This window comes from Zingiber officinale, chromosome 11B (assembly GCF_018446385.1).
Source record: "Zingiber officinale cultivar Zhangliang chromosome 11B, Zo_v1.1, whole genome shotgun sequence".
NCBI classification, from domain to species: Eukaryota; Viridiplantae; Streptophyta; class Magnoliopsida; order Zingiberales; family Zingiberaceae; genus Zingiber; species Zingiber officinale.
Genome location: NC_056007.1, coordinates 51,645,114 through 51,665,662, shown reverse-complemented (window position 1 = coordinate 51,665,662; position 20,549 = coordinate 51,645,114).

Below are 20,549 nucleotides of genomic sequence, written 5' to 3'. Positions count from 1 at the left end.
TGGATTTTTTAAATTGTCAACCAACGTACCAGAGCAGATAAATTTCCTCTTTTTCTTGATAACAACTTTGTTATTAAAAGAGGCAGAATATCAAGTTCTTTAAATAGTTTAGAAACTGAAAACTAGTTCTTTCTAAACTTGGCACGTAAAGACAATTTCTAAAAAAAAAATCCATGTTTTATTCCTATCGAAGGATAAACATCTCCCACTGCAACAGCTACTACTTTTGCAGTAATGCCCATGTAGACGGTGATTTTTCTTTCATATAGTTGTCGGGTTTCTTGGAACCCCTATAATAAATTACAGACATGATCAGTGGTTCCCGTATCTACACACCAGGTACCGGTAGATAACTCCACTAAACATGTAACAACTAATGAATAAAATACACCTTTATTGTTCTTAGTTCTAAGAAGACAGTCCACCTTAATGTCCAAGTCTTATTTCCAATCATTATAATTGGGACCACTAAGTCTATCCTATAGTCTAACAGCTAGGGGATTGACCAACATTTTAAATCCTAAGAATCACAAAAATATTTCGTCAAGACCAACTCCTTAAAAATCCCCATGAATTTTGTATGCCACGTTAGTATGGACGTATACAAATTCAAAGAGGAGACTTTATCCACTAATTTTATTATATCGTCAACCTTACTTTATGACGAATAAAATTAATAGTTGGTCTTATCTTTGGTCAAATATTTGGTCAAAACTTTGAATTTAAAATAATATTGATTTCTCAAAATAATATCATTTAAATTCACCAACACCTCTAACACTGTGAATTTTGTATGCCACGTTAGTGTGGACATATACAAAATCAAACATTTGTACGAGGAGGGTCTTACCTATTAATTATCTTGTCATCCTTAAATTACCTCAAACACCATGAATTTTGTATGCCACGTTAGTGTGGATGTATACAAATTAATTTATTTGTAAGAGGAGGTTTTACCCAATTTATTTTGTCAACCTAACTTTATGACAAAATTACCTCAAACACCGTGAATTTTGTATGTCACGTTAGTGTGGACGTATACAAATTCAAATATTTGTAAGAGGAGGGTTTCACCTAGCTTTATGACAAATTAATAGTTGGTATTCCTTTGGTCCCGCAAAACAATAGCAGTGACTCCATTGAGGAGGATACTATTGAATGTGTCTAAGTGTATACCATTACTTGATACTTAGTCTATTAAACAAGATTATGCCCCTTCAGTTGGAGAAGATCACACGCTCCTAAATAATTTCCTATAACCATCCATAAAGGAAGTTTGATCTAGTGATCCGCAACAAACCCATCCGTTATGGAGGGAGGCACTCAGAGCCAACACGCAAGCTTGTTGCATCACTTACAAACTAGTAATGGAGACCGTGGAATTTATTTAAAAAATCCCTCTCCCACTTAGTTTTTTAAAGTGAGGAATTTTAACCTATGCTAGCATACATCACATGCACATCACAGTAAATAAAAGCAATAAATATGGAAATTAATTTTCCAACTATTATGACTTCTTCCATCACTGTTCTTCTTGTGTTCCAACCTTGGATGCTGCCATCTTTAGCCACCGCCATCAGGTCCATGGCGTCGGGTCCATCGAGTTTCCTTTTCTGCTGCGCCTCTGGTCCTCCAACAGCACCATGCTTCGCAAGGATACGATTCACGACAAAAATAGAATTTTACATATATCGATCCTATATTCCACAAAAGAATGTATATGTAATCTAGATCGAAACAAAAATGTAAAATCCTAATAACTAATACAGCTCCTGCTGTATTTAATATTACAATCATGCACACACAATAAAATGCTCTTAACATGTCCAAGGGTCCAATCACACACAATATCTATATGCCATAATAGTTGGAGCCTGCAACCACAAAGTTAGCACATCCTACTATTATCCTGCCTAAATTATGTATGACATGTGCATAATCTATTTGAAAACCAAACACACAGAGGCAAACCCTAGCTCTGATACCAATTGTTGGTTAGTCCTAGGAAGATCGTACCGGTTCCACTGTACAAAAATTTTGTACAAGTGTCGAACCTTTCCTAAATAACCTATTGTGTTCTTTAGAAGTTAAATTAGGAATCACAAACGGAACTTAACATTATTGATTCCAAATTTAACTTATCTGTTCTTAATGGCTTAGACTTAGATCGCAAGTGGAACTTAACACTATTGATCCAAGTCCAACCTATGTTACAAAGTTAATTAAATATTTATTTCTAAAATCAGCTCCCAAGTCAAACATGGCGAGGCACTAGGCCTTCTTGGGTATGGGATCATCCACCACTGTCTCGACAAAGCCTTTAATAGAAATTCAATATTTAATTTTCTAAAATAACATTAGGTTTATCCAAAAAGAACAATCGAATCACAAATTCGAAAAATAAAACAAAACACAAATTCGAAACAAATTCGAAACTCTAGAATCATATGCCTCTTGTGTTTGGTATTTCCAAAAATAACTATACAAAGAAAACTAGTATGATGCGGAAAACAATTACTAGTTATACATTTTTTTGTAAGCAAAAATAACCTCTTGATCTTCTACCGTATTCCCCTTCTAATCTTGGACGTTGTGTGGACAACGATCTTCCGAGATGAGAACCACCCAAGCCCTTCTTCTCCAAGCAAGTTTCGGCCACCACAAAAACTCCAAGAGATGTGAGGTTCAGCCACCACCACCAAGCTTCAAGGGATGCTAGAAACAAAGCCTCCTTTCTCTCCTTCTTTTCCTAGCTAGAACCGGCCACCATGGACTTCTCTTGTGTTGATGTCGCCGGCCACAAAGGAGGAAGAGAAGAGAAGAAGAAGAGGCTCTAGGGCTGGCCACACCAAGGAAGAAAAGGAGAGGAAGAAATAGAATAGAGTTAGCACCCATGAAAGCACCTCTACCCCCTCTTTTATAATTCTTGGCCTTGGCAAATAAGGAAAGTTTAATAAAACTTTCTTATTTTCTTTGCCATGAAAGAGAAAAAATTAATTGATAAAAATCAATTTTATTTTCTCTTATTAAAGTGGCCGGCCACCTTAAGAGCTTCCAAAACTAGGTAAGTTATAAACAAAATTAAAACTCCCTTATTTGTTTCCGAAAATTTTAAAAATAAAATTTCTCTAATAATTTTTCCCTTCATGGTGGTTTGTAAAAAGGAAATTTTATAAATTAAAATCTTTCTTTTAAACATGTGGATGATGTTGGAGTGTATACTTAAAAGTTTAGCTTTTGTACACATTTATTTTGAAATAAAGAATCACATTGGTCAAATGTTTACATTTATTTGTTAAATATAATTGTTCAATTAATTTATATAGTAGATAACATGGAGTGTGGAGTCACACTTAGAAGATCATGTTGTCGGTTCTCTATAAATTATAAACAGTTGCTCACGACTAAGATGGAAAGGAACAAACCATCAGAATAGACGTAGTGTAATTAAGTATTAGTTTATCTTGACTAATAAATTACACTGATACACTTTAAGTGTATTGAGTAGGATCATTAAGGTAAGTTTTTTTTGTACTGACTTAGTAAAAGAACTAGACCTTAGTTATTATGGAAGTGTGTGCTCTTAATCCTAATATAATAACAAGCATGTATATTTAATATTTATTTCTTTGACTTATCAAAGGGTGAGGTTTAGCTCGATAAATCAATATGCCCGATAAGTTGGGAAATGATATAACTTATAGTATGCGTTGTTGATTATAGAAGGAATCTATGTCCTAGTTATCTAGGTTGAGAATGCCCCCAAGAGGAGCTCATAAGGATTGTCATGTTAAACCCTGCAGGTGGACCTAGTCCAACATGACAATAAAGTTGAGTGGTACTACTCTTGGAGCTAGATATTAATTAAATGAGTTGTCAGTAACTCACTTAATTAGTGGACATTCGTAATCTTAAACACAGGGAGACTAACACACTCATGATAAGAAGGAGCCCATAATATAATTTGGGATTGGTGCGGTAGTGCGGTAATAACTCTCTAGTGGAATGAGTTATTATTGATGAACTTGAGTTGTGTGTTCGGGGCGAGCACGAGATACTCAAGCTCATCAAAAGGCCAAAACTAATTTCTCCTCTAGGTCCCTGTTGTAGCCTCAATAAAACCTCAAGTTCATCCAAAGAAAAGACTATCTTGGTATCCAAGAAGGGGCCGGTTCATTGCTTGGTGACCAAGCAATGGCCAGCCACATATTCTCTAGAAGTGGTCGGCCCTTGCCTTGGGTGTAACGCCCGCCCTCCCTGCTAACCCTAAGGGACGGGGCTACGATACTCTACGTACGTATTACAGCGGAAGACTTAAAAATTATTTTTTCTTAACTTATTTCAAACCGAACTACACTAACATGGTTTCATAACATGATAACAAAATCAATAAAAACTTAACATCAAGTCACCAATAGTGTATTACATTTCACAAAACCAAAGCATAGTTTTTAAAGGTTTTAAAGTAGGTTCTTAATTAGTTGCCTAGCCACCGCCACACACATCTTCGTTGCCCCTCCTGCTGCTCCTTTAACTCATCCAGCTTTTTCCTTTATCTGTGGTACAAGGAAAGTAAGCTATGAGCACTCATGGCTCAGTAAGTTCCTTTCCTACTCACTAAAACCAAAAATCAGCACATAATCAAGAATGTATCAACAAGTCATAATCTCAACTAATCATGGCATAACCTAGCATTCTATTCAGCATATCACGCATCATAATATAATCACCACTAGTCATGGCATATCAAACATCATCATGGCCGAAACATATACCTAGTGCATTGCATAAAATATAGCTAGACATGGTATAACAACCAAGTATCATGGTATATCAAAGCATGGCCGAAGCATGTATATCAAAGCATCATAACTATGGCCGAACATGTATATCAAAGCATCATAACTATGGCCGAACATGTACATCAAAGCATCATCATATCCATGGCCGAAATCTATCTATCAAGCATCAACATATCCATGGCCAAACATGTCTATAAGGTATAGCATGAACATAACATAATCATACCTTATCATGGCATATCATAATCAAGAGCATAGCATGAAACATAGCATAATCATAAGGTGTATGCAATATGATTTTGGAAAACATGTATCCGAAAAACATGTGTATGTCTCATGATCTTTAAAACCATTTTCTTTTACATATATATACTTGAAAGTAATCTCAACATAAGGGGGATCCCGGCTATGTACCACTTACATATTGCGCGCAACCTCGTAGGTCCAAGGTAGCAAGTCTTGAACCCTACGAGGCAAACATACTAGGCCCTTAGTCCTAGGGGCACTTAGGAGCTCATCCCTAATGAGGTCCTTAGTCCCCGGGGCGCTTATGGAGCCCACCCTTGGTACAAGCCACTCACACATAAAGTAAAGTACATGTCATACATATCATGTATCATAAAAGCATGCATCACTTAGGCACACATCATGTAATAAAAGTATGCATCACTTAGGCATACATCATGTCATAAAAGTATGCATCACTTAGGCATACATAATATCATAAGGTATGCATCACTTAGGCATACATCATGTCATAAAGGTATGCATCACTTAGGCATACATCACATCATAAAGGCATGCATCACTTAGGCATACATCATGTCATAACAATATGCATCACTTAGGCATAGATCATAAAACATGCATATCTTAAGCATAAAACATATCATCAAGCATGCATGATTTAACCACATAGCATATCATGAAAGCATACATATTTTAAGCACTAAACATAGCATTAAAGCATGCATAACTTAACCACATATCATAACATAAGCATGCATATTTTTAGCACAAAGCATATCATATCATAAAAGCATGCATATCATATCATAAGTCATAAATCACAAGCATACATATTAAGCATAAGGGTGTATCTTGTGATTATCCTATCATAGGAAACATGGTATCATATTCATCTTGGTTCTAAGCTTCCTAAACCCTTGTGGCCGAAACCCCTTTAGAGCTTAATTTAGGTTAAACACAACATCCAAGCATGTGGCACCTAAATTATCATCATAACATTTTCATAGGAAGCATTATAAACATGATTAACTTAGTTTCTAAGTTCTTCAAGTCCCTAATTTCATGTGACCGAAACCTTAAGGTGTGAAACAAGGTTCCATATGACATAAAAGCATGGACAACTTTAAATCATATTTATAACATTTTTACCAAGGAACAAGGTAAACACATTTGACACATTTGAATTAGTTCCTAAGTTCTTTAAGCCCTTAACATATGTCATGGCCGAAATTTAACAAGTTCTCATTAGGGATACAAACAAGCATACAAGTATGTGAACTTGGACTAAACTTATGTATAAATTCATACAAGGCATCATACAATAGTTATGGCCGAAACATACCCTAGCATCATTTTAGGTCATAAAACAACATATAGCAATTGAACCTTGGCTTTCTACTTATCATATTTCATGTAGAGTGACATGAGCATATTTAATTTAAGTCCTAGGGTCCCTAGGGCATCTAAACCTTCATGTCCGAGACTTACAATGATCCATCTAGGTCATGGAAAAATTTATACAAGCATGTGACACAAGCAATAGGTTATCATATTTTCATAAGAAGCATTTTAACACCTTTGGTTTAAATTCTAAGGCCTCTAGGTCATTTAAACCCTACTTGGCCGAAACTCATCAGTGTTTAAACTTGCTTCAAATAACATAAAAACCATATGAAGTCATACGAGTTTCATAGCATATGTAAAGACAAGCATAATGAGTATACATATGAATTGTGTCTTAGGCTTTCTAGGTTTCTTTTTCCCTTTTTCTTTTATTTTTTTCTCATGGCCGAAACCTACCATTCTTTAGCTAGGTTCTTAAGTGGTCTAAATCATGAAAAACCTAAGTAAGTTTCATGGCAAAAGTTACTAAGAAACATATATACAAATTGGTTCATAAATAAGCTAGGACCCCTTGTGGTCATACATGTTATATGTCATGCAACTAATTTCTCTACACCCTAATTAAGCATGAGGGCATTGAACAACTTTCATATCTAAACAGCACAGAGGTCTTGAGCATATTAAAATTTTGTTTAAGCTTTTCTAAGCTATCCATCTCATCATGGCCGAAAAACCCTAAGAAGGAGTTCATGAAATTCTAGCAATATTCAAGTATACAAATCCTTTAAGATCTTTGTATTCTATCACATGAGCATGGTTATTTAAATTTAAAGGTCTTCCTAACCCTAAACCCTTTCTTGACCGAATCATATGAGTGGGTTTTCTTTTAGTTTCAAATATCTTCTAAGGAAGAAAACTAATACATGATCCTTAATATTTCATAGGGAGAACCTTGTACTAGTTGGGTAAAACAATAAATTTCCCTAGCCTCTTAAGAATATTTTTGGCCGAAATTCTAGGGTTCAGTACTCCTCTGATCAAGCATCATATAGGTATAAAAGCATGAAGAAGAACCCCTCTACATAGTATAGAAAAATCTATCATGTAGTGAAGACTAGTTTAAACATCATTAGATTTTTGAAAGCCCTTCTTGGCCGAATTTTCTCAAACTTGTTTCTAGGTTTTAAAATCTTCATAAAATCTGAAACACTTAAAACACCTTGTACCACAGGTGAGGGGAAGCTTACATCCTTTTCGCTTGTGGATCTAAGGTATGGTGAAGAAGAAGTAGTCTCTTCTTCTAGTTCCTTTCCCTTGATTCCTTTGCTAAGTCCTCCTTGTATCTTAGGCTTTCTTAGGGAAAAACTTGGCTTTGGGGCCGAAGATGGAGGAGAGGGGACTGTGGTGTTCTCGGTGAGGGAGAGGATGAAGGAGAGAAAATGAGAGAAAAATAGTTTTCTCTTTTCTTGCTCCCTTTTATGTTAAGGGGGAAGAAGTAGCAAACTTAGTTTTTGCTTTCCTTCTCCCTTAGCCTTTTTTTCTATTTTATTTTTATTTTTATTTATTTATTTATCCTCATCATTCATGGTGAAATAAGGGGGAATGAATCCCCTTAATTCCTCTTTAAGTTTTCGGCAAAATCAAAGAGGAAGAGGGAGAGGAAGGGAGGAAGGCAAGTTGCCTTTCTCTTGCTCTTTTCTTGTTTCCTTTTGGCTAGCTTTTACTTTCATTTTTATCATAAGTTTCCCTCCTTTGCTATCAACATATTATTCCTATCCCAACTGGTTATTACCCATTAATTCTATGAAATATAATATAAGAGGTTCAAGGTTCAATCCTTGACCTCTCCCTATTTTTATTTCTTTTTATTTCCTTTTTGGTTCAACTCACTTCCTATTATTTTCTAAGGCAAAATCCCATATTCATATATTTATCTTACAAGCTTAGTGGGTATTACATTGGGCAAGGGGGCCGGCCGCAATATTTAAATTAGGAAGGTTATTTTTGAATTTTTAAATCTCCTCATATATTTACAATTTGTAAAAAGAGAGATTTTAAAAATTTATAAAATTTTCCTAATTTAAATTAGGCCACAAGGTTTTAAAAGAGAGTTGTAAAATTTATAAAACTTTCTTTTAAAAAGAAGTATTATTAGAGATGTTTTAAATTTTAAAACTTGGTTTTAAATTTTAAAACTTTCCTTTTAATATCCACATTAGAAAAAAAAAGAGTTTGTAAAATTTTATTAGAAGTTTTCTTCTTTTAAAATTTTATAAAAAAATTTTCTTTCTTTCCCTTTTAATAAGTGGCCGGCCACCTTACTTGATGCCCAAGCAAGGGGCCGGTCAAATAATTAAATATCAACAAATAGTTATTTAATTAATAAATCAATCTAGGATTGATTAATTAAAAGGAAAGAAAAAAAAATTTAAAAGAAAATAGGAATGAGTCTAATTTTTTATAAAACTCTTTCCATAATTTTCCGTTGGTAAACTAATATAAAAAGGGGGGAAGGGGAGGCCTTGAAAAACATAACAATTGATATTGTGTTGTTGGAGATTATCAAGTGGTCGGCCCCTCTCCCTCTCTTCCCTTTGCTCTCTTTTGCTCCTTTGTGGTGGTGGTGCCCGAATTCTAGAGAAGGAGGAGAAGCTTTCCGGGTGGTGTTCGTCTTGGAGGATCGTCGCCCACACGACGTCCAAGAGGAGGCGAGGAATACGGCAGAAGATCTCGAGGTTTTTAGCATACAAGGAAGAGGTATAACTAGTATTTAATTTCCGCATCATACTAGTTAATTTTTCTTTGTATAAATACCAAATACAAGAGACATTCGATTCTTGTTTTTTGAATTTAATTTCGATGTTGTGTTCTTTTTCTTTTTCCCTTGTGATTTGATTGTTCCTTTTGGTTAACCTAGAGTTATATAAGGAAATTAAATATTAACTTTCCTTAAAAGGCTTTGTCTAGTCGGTGGTGGTTGCTCCCATATCCAAGAAGACCAAGTGTCTCACCATGCAGTACTGGAAGCCAATTTTTGAAACTAATATTTAATTGAATTTATAACCTAGGTGATTTGGATCAAACGTGTTAAGTTCCGCAGGAGATCCAAATCTAAACCTAAAAGAACATATAAGTTAAACTTGGAATCAAACGTGTTAAGTTCCGCTGGAGATACAAGTTTAACTTAAAAGAACACGTGGTAGCTAGGAAAGGTTCAGATCACGTACAAAATTTTTGTACAGTGGAGCCATTGGGTTTTCCGAGTAGCAACCAACAATTGGTATCAGAGCGAAGTTTTGCCTCTGTGTATTTGGTATTAGTTTAATTATGCACATGCCATACATAATTTAGGCAGGTTAATAGTAGGATGTGCTAACTTTGTGGATGCAGGATCCAACTATTATGGCTTATAGTTATTATGTATGTGATTGGACCCTTGGACATGTCAAGGGCATTTATTATGTGTGCATGATTGTATTATAAAATACAGCAGGAGCTGTATTTAGTTTTATTAGGATTTTATTTTTTGATCTAGTTACATGTACATTCCGTTTATGGAATATAGGATCGATGGATGTAAATTTTATTTTATGTTCGATCTAGTTTACATGTACATTCCTTCGAGGAATATAGGATCAAAAAATGTAAAATTCTATTTATGTCGCGGATCGAAACTTGCAAGGCATGAAACCTTTTTGAGGACCAGAGACGTAACGGAACAAGGGGCAAGATGGATGCGACAACTAGATCCGGTGGCAGTGGCCAAAGATGACAGCAGCTAGGGTTGGCGACACACAGAGGACAACAATAGATAAAAGCCATAATAGTTGAAAATTAATTTTTATATTTATTGCTTTTTATGCTGTGACTGTGTGTGCTTGTTAGTATGCATGTTTAGTAGGCTAGCATAGTTAAAATTCCTCACTTTAAAGAACTAAGTGGGAGAGGGATTTATTTTTAAATAAATTCCACGGTCTCCATTACTGGTTTATAAGTTATGTAACAAGCTTGCGCGTTGGCTCTGAGTGCCTTCCTCCATATCGGATGAGCTTGTTTGCGGATCACTAGATTAAACTTCCATTCTTAGGATGACTATAGGAAGTTAATTAAGAGCGTGTGATCTTCCCCATCGGAAGGGGCACAATTTTATTAATGGACTTAGTGTCAAGTAATGGTACACACTTAGGCACGTCTAATAGTATCCTCCCCATCGGAGTCACTGCTATTATTCGTGTGACCAAAGTAAACCAACTATTAATTTTATTTGTCAAAAAGTTAGGTTGACAAGATAATAAAATTAATGGGTAAAACCCTCCTTTTACAAATGTTGAATTTGTATACATCCACACTATCGTGGCATACAAAATTCACGGTGTTTTGAGGTGTTGGTTAATTTAAAATAGTATTATTTGAGGAATCAATATTATTCTAAATTTAGAGTTCTGACCAAAAGTTATTTATGATTCTTAGGATGACTTTCAACCCACTGGCCATCATACTAAAAGAGAACAGACTTACTGGTCCTAACTACATAGATTGGAAAAGGAACTTGGACATTGTTCTTACTGCTGAGGGCTATAAGTTTGTACTGTCAGAGGAATGCCCCAAAACACCTAGCAATGATTCTACCCCAGAGGAGATTCAGTATCATAGTAAATGGGTAAAAGCTGATGAGATGGCGAGGTGTTACATCTTGGCTTCGATATCAAATGTATTGCAACATCAGCATCAGGACTTACCAACAACGTATGATATAATGAACAATCTCAAGGAACTCTTCGGACATCAGAATTGGGCTGCTAGGCAAGAGGCAATGAGAAAACTGATGACAACCACCATGACTGAGGGGACTCCCGTGAGGGATCATATTCTCAAGATGATGGCTTACTTAAACGAAATACAAGTTCTTGGAGGGGAAATTGATGGGGAAACCCAGGTCGATATCATCCTCCAAACGCTGCCCAGAAGTTTTGAGCATTTTTGCCTGAACTATAATATGAATAAAAGGATGTATTCATTGGCGGAACTTCTGACAGAACTTCAGGCAGCTGAAGGGTTGTTTCGTCAACATTCTCAAATTCACTATGCTGAAAATGGTTCTACTTCTAAGCCGAAAGGCAAGAAGAAGAAGAAACAAAATGGCTCAGCAAAGAAGGTGAATAAACCTCAAGGTGCAGGACAAAAAGCTGGAATAAAGAAGCCAAAGGGCAAGTGCTTTATTTACAAGCAGATTGGACATTGGAAGGCTGACTATCCTCGTAGGAAACAGAACAATAAAGGTATATCTCATACTCTAGTTGTTGAAACATGTTTAGCGGTGTTATCTACCAGCACCTGGTGTGTAGATATGGGAGCCACTTATCATGTCTGCAATTCCTTGCAGGGGTTCCAGGAAACCCGACGACTATCTGAAGGAGAGATTACCGTCTACATGGGCAATGCTACTAAGGTGGCGGCTGTTGCAGTGGGAGATATCTACTTATCTTTTAATAGGAATAGAAATTTGGTTTTAAGAAATTGTCTTTATGTACCCAGTTTTAGAAAGAATTTAATTTCAGTTTCTAAACTGTTTTTGGATGGATATTCAGTTTCCTTTAGTAACGATGTAGTTATTAAGAGAAATAAAGTGATTATCTGTTCTGGTGCATTAGTTGGCAATTTGTATACTTTAAATCCAATTTCTCCCACAAAGCATAATATAGAAATTAATAACACATCTTCTAACTCAAATAAGAGAAAAGAACCTTCGGAAATGAACCAAGCATATCTTTGGCATCTAAGGCTTGGTCAGAGGCTTATAGCCGATGGACTCTTGGGTTCATTAGAGTTGAAAAATTTTCCAACTTGTGAATCTTGCTTGGAAGGTAAAATGACCAAGAGGCCTTTTAAGGCCAAGGGGTATAGAGCCAAAGAAGTGTTAGAATTGGTTCATTCTGATTTGTGTGGTCCTATGTCTGTCCAGGCAAGAGGTGGTTTTGAATATTTTGTCTCTTTTATAGACGATTATTCAAGATATAGATACATTTACCTAATGCGCCGCAAGTCTGAGTGCTTTGATAAGTTCAAAGAGTACAAGGCTGATGTGGAGAAACGTCTAAATAAAAGTATCAAGACACTACGGTCTGATTGTGGTGGCGAATACCTCTTAGGAGAGTTTAGGAATTACTTATCAGAGGCCGGGATTCAATCCCAATTATCCGCACCTGGTACACCCCAACAGAATGGTGTGGCAGAACGAAGGAATATGACTCTTATGGAGATGGTTAGATCGATGATAAGTTATTCAGAATTACCAAATTTGTTTTGGGGATACGCTCTGGAAATGACAGTGTACATTCTGAACTTAGTACCTTCTAAATCAGTTTCTTCTACTCTCACAGAATTGTGGAATGGGCGAAAGCCCAGTCTAAGAGATTTCCAGATTTGGGGTAGTCCAACACATGTGCTGAAACCAGATGCTGATAAGTTAGAATCTCGTACAGAAGTTCGCGTGTTTGTGGGGTATCCCAGAGGAACGAAAGGTGGTTTATTTTATAGTCCTAAAGACCAGAAGGTCATTGTTAGCACCAATGCCCAGTTTTTAGAAGAAGACAATATAATGGATCACAAGCCCAGTAGTAAAATTGTTCTAGAAGAACTTAGAGAGGACACATCTACTTCAGTACCAACAGTACAAGATGAAGTACCACAAGAGACTACAACATGTGTCACAGATGATACACAACCACAGACAGTGTCTTGTCATAGTGGGAGGGTTGTAAGGCAGCCTGATAGATTCATGTTTTTGGGAGAGTCTTCGGACTTGATCCCGGGTAAACATGAACCTAATCCCCGAACATATGACGAAGCACTCCAAGATATAGATGCAGCATCTTGGCAAAAGACAATGAATTCTGAAATAGAGTCTATGTACTCTAATAAGGTATGGGAGCTTGTAGAACCACCCGATGGTGTAAAAGTCGTTGGATGCAAGTGGATCTACAAAAGGAAAAGAGGGACAGACGGGAAGGTAGAAACCTTCAAAGCTAGGCTTGTTGCGAAAGGGTACACTCAGAAAGAGGGAATCGATTATGAGGAGACCTTTTCACCGGTAGCCATGCTTAAGTCTATCCGGATACTCTTATCCATTGCTGCTCATATGGATTATGAGATTTGGCAAATGGATTTCAAGACAGCTTTCCTTAATGGAAGTCTTGAAGAAAACATCCATATGAAGCAACCAGAAGGGTTCATTGAAAAAGGCAAAGAGCATCTAGTGTGCAAGCTCAATCGGTCCATTTATGGATTGAAGCAAGCTTCAAGGTCTTGGAACATCTGGTTTAATGAAGTAATCCAGTCATATGGATTTATTCAGTGTCTGGATGAGTCTTGTGTATGTTAGGATGTATACTAAAAGCCTAGCTTTTGGTATAAACATTTATCTAGAAATAAGAATCACATTGGTCAAATGTCTACATTTACGATAAATGTAGTTGCTCAATTAATTTATATTGTAGATAACATGGTGTGTGGTGTCACACACAGAAGATCATGTTATCGGTTCCTTATAAATTATAAACAGTAGCTCACGACCAAGATGGAAAGGAACAAACCATTGGAAGGTCGTAGTGTAATTAGGTGTTAGTTTATCTTAACTATATAATTATACTAGTACACTTAGAGTGTATTGAGTAGGACCATTTGAGGTCGTTCCTTTTATACTGACTTTATGAAAGATTATGGAAGTGTGTGCTCTTAATCCTAATATAATAACAAGCACATATATTTGATATTTATTTCTTTAATTTATCAATGGGTGAGATTTAGTTCGATAAATCAATAAGCCCAATAAGTTGGGAAATGATATCACTTATAGTGTGTGTTGTTGATTATAGAAGGAAACTGTGTCCTAGTGATCTAGGTTGAGAATATCCCCAAGAGGAGCTCATAAGGATTGTCATGTTAAACCCTGCAGGTGGACTTAGTCCGACATGACGATGAAGTTGAGTGGTACTACTCTTGGAGCTAGATATTAATTAAGTGAGTTGTCAGTAACTTACTTAATTAGTGGACATTTGTTATCTTAAACACAGGGAGACTAACACACTCATAATAAGAAGGAGCCCAAAATGTAATTTGGGATTGGTGCGGTAGTTCAATAATAGTTCTCTAGTGGAATGAATTATTATTGATAAAATTAAGTTGTGTGTTCGGGGCGAACACGGGATGCTTAATTTTATCGGGAGACCAAAACCAATTCCTCCTCTCGGTCCCTATCGTAGCCTCTTAATTATAGAGTACTATATCCACCTATACCCACCTTCTTACCCATCCCATAGGGGCCGACCAAGCTAGCTTGGAGACTGATAACCATGATTTTACTGTATTATTTTGATACATATATGCATGGTTTGATGTTGATTTTATAGGTTTAAATCATAGTTACATCATATTTTGTGCATTGTATCTATTTTGAACTTAATTGCAAATTATTATATTTTTGGTGTTATTTGATGCTAATATTTGATTCTTATTTTGTAGGCATCAAAGGATCTTGGATTTGGATCTATTCGAACCGAAATTGGGCTCGAATCGGAGTTTAAAGGAGACGATCAAACCTTGGAGTTCTTTGGACCGTTCATCTACAATCAAGCAGATCTGAGTCATTCGTTGAGAATTTGGTCCATCCGACCTAATGAGGAGCAGATCTGAGCTATTGATGAAGATCCTGAAGTTTTGATCCAGATCTGAGTTCATCCAGCCATTGATCCAGCCCGAAACATTCTAGACCGTTCATTGAAGACAGGGCAGATCTGGGCCATCCAGTGATGATCTGGTCGATCCGACTTAAGGGAGAGTAGATCCAGACCCTAGAGCAAGATCAATACCTTTAGATCGGATTTTGGGTAAACTTTCACCGTTGATTTAGCTCCAAATCAATCCCAGCCGTCTGATCAAATCCAGATCTGATTCAAAAGAGAAGCTACAGTGCTACAGTGCCTTCGTCGATTCTCCACAGTGCTGTTCTTCGCGTCCCACGGCGTTCTCCGAGATTCCGATCCCATCTCGAATTCTAGATCAATTTTCCGGCAACTTCATCGACGACGACATTCTCAGTGCTTGCGACCAGCTTCCGGCCATCTGAGCTCGCTCAAAGGTGGTCCTACGGCGAGAATTCTGCTCCGCAAACCTCTGCTTTTGCCGCTATCGATTTTGAGGTGTTCCTCCAATCGATGGTTCCGTTTTCCATCTGAGAGCATTGGCGGCGTTCCTCCACTGCTTCTGGACCATTCCCGACGACAATCCATCCACCATCAGCTCCATTTCAGATCTGAGGTTGCAGTCGCAGATATGCAGATTTCCTGAGGTTGGCAGCATCAATCTTCATCAGATTCGTTTGGAGTGGTCTCCGATGGTGCTGGTGAAGGCTGAGCTGAGTTCAGTTGCTGAGGTTGTTTTTCTCTGATTACAGTTGGAGTGTTCTCTGCTATTTCCTTGTGTGACGGCAAGGAGAAGTTGCCAAGAAGATTGGTTTGGAGTTGAGATGGTTTAAGGTTTCTTTTATGCATTCTTTTTATTTCTGGTAGATTTATTTGGATTCAGTAATCATAGTTTTCTTTTAGCTTAATTGTTTTAATTCAAATGTTTGGAGTAATTTAGTTTCAATTGATTTTAAAGTTGTTATTAATCTTGCTTTAGCTTAGGGTTAAGTATTAGTGAGTAATTTAGTTTTCTGTAGATAAATTAGCTTTAATTTCAGCAGTAGTGTAGTTTCTTTTTTGCTTGCATTTCATTTATTCAGTTTAGATTTAAAGCTTAAACCCCCATTTTATATGTTAAAACCCCAAAAATAGAAATAAAATACGATCCTAAGATTACATTCTACCGTTGGTTCCTCGAGATCGATCATAGGCTCGTTACTACAACTTTATTGTGAAATTAAGGGGTTCAGTGGAAAAATATATTGTTAATTTGATAAGCGAATGTGACAGATTCACCTTATCAGAGACCAAGCTAGGGCCGGCCAAAGTTTGGTTCATGGGTGCTTCAAGGTGGCCGACCCTAGCTTGGGTTCAAGCTTGGTGTGGTCGGCCCAAATTAAAATAAAAGGATTTTTATTTTTTAAAAATTTTTCTTATGTGGATAACATGATTTAAAAGAGAGTTTAAAAATTTAAAATTTTCCTTTTATAAGATTCTACAAAAGATTAAGAGAAGAGCTAAATCTCTTTCCTTATTTGTAGATTAAAAGGTTGATTTTAATTTTGGTAAAAACTTTCCTTTTAACCATGTTCATGATTTAAAAGAAAGTTTAAAAAAATTAATAATTCTCTTTTATTAGTTTCTACAAAAGATTAAGAAAAGATTTGATATCTTTCCTTATTTGTAGATTGAAAGGAGATTTTAATTTTTAGAGATAACTTTCTGGAAATTATCCACATGTTTAAAGAAAAATTTAATTTATAAAATTTCCTTTTTTATTAACCAATCATGAAGGGAAAAATTATTGGAGAAATTTTTATAAATTTCCGGAAGCAAATAAGGAAGTTTTAATTTGTGTTTAAAATTTTATTTGCTTGGAGATTTTATTAGTGGCCGACCATTGTAAATTGAATAGAGAAAATTATTTTAATTAAATAAATTTTCCTTTTCAATGGCAAAAGAATTAAGGAAGCTTTATTAAATTTTCCTTATTTGCCAAGACCAAGGATTATAAAAGAGGGGGTAGAGGAGGCTTCATGGAAAACATCTCTATTCTATTTTTCCTCTCTTTTCTCCTTGGGTGTGGCCGGCCCCTTCTTTCCTCTCCTCTCCTTTGTGTGGCCGAAACCTTCTCATGGTGGAGATAGCTTTGGTGGCCGGATCTAAGAAGGAGAAGAAGGAGAGAAAAGAAGCCTCTTTTCTAGTATCCCTTGGAGCATTAGTGGTGGTTGAATCTCTTCATCCTTGGAGGTACTCTTGTTGTGGCCGAACCTTGCAAGGAGGAGAAGAAGGTGCTTTGGTGGTTTCTCATCTCGGAAGATCGTTGCCCACACAACGTCCGAGGTTAGAAGAGGAATACGGTAGAAGACCTAAAGGTTTTTGCTTGCAAAAGAAAAGGTATACTAGTATTTAATTTCCGCATCATACTAGTTTTATTTCTTTGTAAAAATACCAAATACAAGAGGCATGCGATTCTAGTATTTCGAATTTGTTTTCGATGTTGTGTTCTTTTGTTTTTCTTTTCCTTGTGATTTGATTGTTCTTTTCGGTTGACCTAGAGTTATTTAAGGAAATTAAATATTAGCTTTCCTTAAAAGGCTTTGTCTAGTCGGTGGTGGTTGTTCCCATATCCAAGAAGGTCATGTGCCTCGCCACGTCAGTACTGGAAGCCAATTTTGGAAATAAATATTTAATTGTCTTCATAACCTAGGTGATTTGGATCAAACGTGTTAAGTTCCGCAGGAGATCCAAGTCTAAACCTAAAAGACCAAATAAGTTAAACTTAGGATCAAACGTGTAAAGTTCCGCAGGCGATCCAAGTTTAATTTAAAAGAACACATGGTAGCTAGGAAAAGGTTCAGACCTTTGTACAAAATTTTTGTACAGTGGAACCGTTAGGCTTTCCGAGTAGCAACCAACAATTGGTATCAGAGCTAGGGTTTTGCCTCTGTGTATTTGGTATTAGTTTAATTATGCACATGTCATACATAATTTAGGCAGGTTAATAGTAGGATGTGCTAATTTTGTGGATGCATGATCCAACTATTATGGCTTATAGTTATTATGTGTGTGATTGGACCCTTGGACATGTCAAGGGCATTTTATTCTATGTGCATGATTGTATTATAAAATACAGCAGGAGCTGTATTTAGTTTTATTAGGATTTTATTTTTGATCTAGTTACATGTACATTCCTTTTATGGAATATAGGATCGATGGATGTAAATTTTATTTTATGTTCGATCTAGTTTACATGTACATTCCTTCGAGGAATATAGGATCGAAAAATGTAAAATTCTATTTATGTCGCTGATCGAATCTTGCAAGGCGTGGAACCTTTTGAGGACCAGAGGTGCAGCGGAACAAGGAGCAAGATGGATGCGACAACTAGACCCGGTGGCGGTGGCCAAAGATGGCAGCAGCCAGGGTTGGCGACACACGGAGGACAGCAATAGATAAAAGCCATAATAGTTGAAAATTAATTTTTCTATTTATTGCTTTTTATGCTGTGTTGTGTGTGCTTGTTAGTATGCATGCTAAGTAGGCTAGCATTGTCAAAATTCCTCACTTTAAATAACTAAGTGGGAGAGGGATTTATTTTTAAATAAATTCCATGGTCTCCATTACTAGTTTATAAGTGATGCAACAAGCTTGCGCGTTGGCTCTGAGTGCCTTCCTCCATATCGGATGAGCTTGTTTGCAGATCACTAGCTTAAACTTCCATTTTGGATGACTATAGGAAGTTAATTAAGAGCGTGTGATATTCCCCATCGGAAGGGGCACAATCTTATTAATGGACTTAGTGTCAAGTAATGGTATACACTTAGGCACGTCTAATAGTATCCTCCCCATCGGAGTCACTGCTATTGTTTGTGTGACCAAAGAAAACCAACTATTAATTTGTCAAATAAATAAGTTGACAAGATAATAAAATTAAAAACTCCTCTTACAAATGTTTGATTTTGTATACGTCCACACTATCGTGGCATACAAAATTCATGGTGTTTGAGGCAATTTTATTTTGTCATAAAGATTTATTGACAAGATAATTAATGGGTAAAACCCTCCTCTTACAAATGTTTAAATTTTATATACGTCCACACTATCGTGGCATGCAAAATTTACGGTGTTTGAGGTGTTGGTGAATTTAAATAATATTGTTTGAGGAATCAATGTTATTTTAAATTAAAAAAGTTTTGACCAAATATTTGATCAAAGACAGATCAACTATTAATTTTATTCATCGTAAAGTAAAGTTGACGAGATAATAAAATTAATGGATAAAATCTCTTTTTTGATTTTGTATACGTCCACACTATCGTGGCATACAAAATTCGTAAGGCTTTTAAAAGAATTGATCTTGACCAAATATTTTTGTGATTCTTAGGATTTAAAATGTTTGTCAATCCCCTAGTTGTTATACTATAGAAAAGACTTAGTAGTCCCAATTGTAATGATTGGAAATAGGACTTGGACATTAAGGTAGACTTTCTTCTTAGAACTAAGAATAATTTAGGTGTATTTAATTCATTAGTTGAAACATGTTTAGTGGTGTTATCTACCAGAACCTGGAGTGTAGATACAGATGCCATTAATCATGTCTGCAATTCCGACAACTAAATGAAAATAAAAATACCGTCCACATGGGCATTACTGCAAAAGTAGCAGCTGTTGCAGTGGGAGAGGTTTATTCTCTAATAGAAATAAAATATGGATTATTAGAAATTGTCTTTACATACTAAGTTTAGAAAGAACCTGATTTTAGTTTCTAAACTATTATAGAATAGATATTGTGTCTATTTCGATAACAAAGTTGTTATCAAGAAAAATAGGGAAGTTATCTATTCTGGTATGTTGGTTGACAATTTATAATCCAATTGTTGGTTGCTACTCGGAAAACCTAGAGGTTCCACTGTACAAAAATTTTGTTCAAAGGTCTGAACCTTTTTCTAGCTACCATGTGTTCTTTTTAAATTAAATTTTTTGGATCGCCTGCGGAACTTAACACGTTTGATCCAAAACTTAATCTATTTGTTCATTTAGGTTTAGACTTGGATCTCCTGCGAAACTTAACACGTTCGATCCAAATCACCTTAAGTTATTAATTCCATTAAATAATAATTTCCATAATTGGTTCCCAGTACTGACGTGGCGAGGCACATGGCCTTCTTGGATATGGGAGCAACCACCACCGACTAAACAAAACCTTTTATGGAAAGCTAATATTTAATTTCCTAAAATAACTTTAGGTCAACCGAAAAGAACAATCAAATCACAAGGAAAATAAAAACAAAAGAACACTATATCGAAAACAAATTCGAAACACTAAAATCGTATGCCTCTTGTATTTGGTATTATTTCCAAAAATAACTAGTATGATGCGGAAAGAAAAATACTAGTTATACCTTTTAGAAAAACCTCTTGATCTTCTACCGTATTCCTCTTCTAACCTCGGACGTTGTGTGGGCAACGA